The sequence below is a fragment of the Ambystoma mexicanum genome, chromosome 12 (genome assembly GCF_040938575.1).
Source record: "Ambystoma mexicanum isolate Mex_15411 chromosome 12, UKY_AmexF1_1, whole genome shotgun sequence".
NCBI classification, from domain to species: Eukaryota; Metazoa; Chordata; class Amphibia; order Caudata; family Ambystomatidae; genus Ambystoma; species Ambystoma mexicanum.
Genome location: NC_090936.1, coordinates 561,791,428 through 561,793,925, shown reverse-complemented (window position 1 = coordinate 561,793,925; position 2,498 = coordinate 561,791,428). Strand labels below are relative to the sequence as shown.

The 2,498-nt window shown below is 44.9% G+C and overlaps 1 non-coding gene across 1 annotated transcript; it reads right to left on the bottom strand.

The window, feature by feature from the left end:
* Positions 1–2,181: 2,181 nt before the first annotated feature.
* TRNAK-UUU (transfer RNA lysine (anticodon UUU)) lies at positions 2,182–2,254 on the bottom strand. The gene has a single exon. It is a non-coding gene; the product is annotated as a tRNA-Lys (tRNA).
* Positions 2,255–2,498: the final 244 nt, after the last annotated feature.

Genomic DNA, 2,498 nt, shown 5'->3' with positions numbered 1-2,498 from the left:
ATCTCATTGGAAATGCTGGCTGGGGCACTGCATGTCTCTATGTGCGAGGGGGAGCTCCTGCGCCCCTTCGTACATATGGACAGAGCAGCCTGGAGCAAGCCATTTCAGCACCCACACACAGGACCCTGCAGAGGGTATGTTTATGTTAATTTATTTTTTATTTAAATATATATATATATGGATGCGTGTATGCTTGTGTTATGAATGAGTGTATGGTGATGGACGCTTGTGTGAATGACAGAGTGATTGCTGTGTGAATGTGTGTGTGTTTGTTTTGGTCTGTTGAGCTGATTTTGGAGACTGAGGCTAGAGGGGAGAAGGAGGGTTGTACACGAAAGGCATTTAATGCCTTTCTTGCACAATCCCTCTACCCACCTACCAAAATCAGCTCTCCTTCTGAGGCACTGTGGAGCCCAGGGGACAGGGATGGTATTTGTTTTACTGGATATCTATCATAGATGTTTAGTCTAAAATATCATGCTTTCCTCCATGGCATATTGATTTTGTTAGGCCCTGTGGGCCCATGGGACAGCGATGGTATCTTTTTACTGGACATCTATCATAGATGTCCAGTAAAAAATGTCAAGCCTACCCCCTGGGCCTCCCAGCATCTGTTTGGCTTTTTACCCATTTTTTTTAAAGTATGCTCTAAAATGCAACATTTTAACCCATTATTTTTTTTTTTTAAAAAGTAATGGGGGAAACCCCCAAATGCCCTTGAATGGTTCAGGCTGCTCTCGGTCGCTATGCCATTTTGGGGGGAAATATTGATGCCTCTGCACTTAAAAAAATAACCAGCCGCCACTGACCCTCAGACTTTGTTGGGAACGGGGAGGGGGGAGCACAGGGACTGCGGTAGGAGCAGGATGGGCTGCAGCCATGGGATAGTGATGGGAGCAGGGTGGGGAGAGCCCAGTGTCTGTGATGAGGTGGGGAGGACCCAGGGACTGGGTAGGAGTTGGAGGAGGGAGCCCAGCGACTGTAATGGGAGTTGGTGGGGAGCCCAGAGACTATACTGGCAGTAGGGTGCGGTGACGGCACACAATAGTTCATGGTCATTTGTACACACTGTCCAGTTTGCATTTTACTGCCCCAATTTTGCTCAAGGGGCCTAGGCAGGGTGACCAGACGTCCCGGTTTTGCTGGGACTATCCCGTATTAGGCATAGCTCTCAACCATTTGTGTCACAAAGGCGGGTGAAATCACCCAATTTTGTTTTTGGCGGGTGAGACGCCCATTGGAATGAATGGGCCTGCAGGAGGCTTGGCGGGTGAGTCAGCCCTTTACAAGGCGGGTGACACCCGCCAAAAGCGGGTGAGTTGAGAGCTATGTATTTGGTGCTCTGTCCCCTTTTCTCAAGATTATGTTCTCATTGGAAACTGCAGTGGTGCCGTTTTTTTGTAGTAGGTCTTCATAGCTGGCAGGCAGGAATGCACAATCTCGCACAGAAGAAATGCTGCATTTTACAACTTAAGATAGTGTTTGTTTATGATAAATTAATTATTATATGTGTTTCTATGAACAGTAATACTTATACCCCCTTCTCATCCAAACTCCACTTTAGTGTGGTGCCTTGACAGCCACTTTCAAGAGATATTCCTACTTTTATGTTTGTTGCCCTGTCCTGTTTTTTTTTACTCTTTAAATCTGGTCACCCTGGACCCAGGCCAAAAAGGTTTGAAGACCATTGGCTTAGAGTGACTTGTGAGGAGGAAGAGTAGCACAAGGTGTAATGAAGATTTCCGGTAATCAGGGCATTTTCTTTCACTTAACCCCCAATTCCCTCTTTTAACGAGAACTTTATAGGATTTCCTTTAAATGCGATGCTGGTTGATATTTTGATATGTACGCAAATGAACAGCGTTTCGAATATCCGGTGTAGGCGGTAGGACCCTTCTGCTTACTAACGTGAAGAGTATACACAGAACGAGGAAACAAATGTTTCAACCAAAACGGAATTGATAGCTCTCGCTGTGTCCGTTGATCGCACTACAGCGCCATCTTGCGACAGGTGAAGCTGGTGATCCTAATGCAGAACACACTCGTAATTCCGTTGCAGCAGACTCGTAAAAACGTATCCACGGAAGAAATGGAGCATGAATCGCAACTTGTTTTTTCAATATGGCAACGTGTTTTGGTGCCACTATTTTATAGATTAAAAAAATAAAAGAAAAACTTGAGCGCCCGAACAGGGACTTGAACCCTGGACCCTCAGATTAAAAGTCTGATGCTCTACCGACTGAGCTATCCGGGCTCATAAATCTACGACGGTTCATTGTGGCTTACATGTGGTGTTAAATCATGTGTGCGTCAGAGATGCAAAATGAAATTGCACATCCTGTAATATCTAATAATTTCCTGATTTCAACTAGTATGTCCTATTATAATGATTGCCATATGTCTAAGTTTCCTGAGAATTAGCTGAGTAGGTGTGTAAAAAGCGATCCAAAGTTAACTTTAATGTCTGTAGTTCAGAGCCATTCATATGGAAGCTTCTA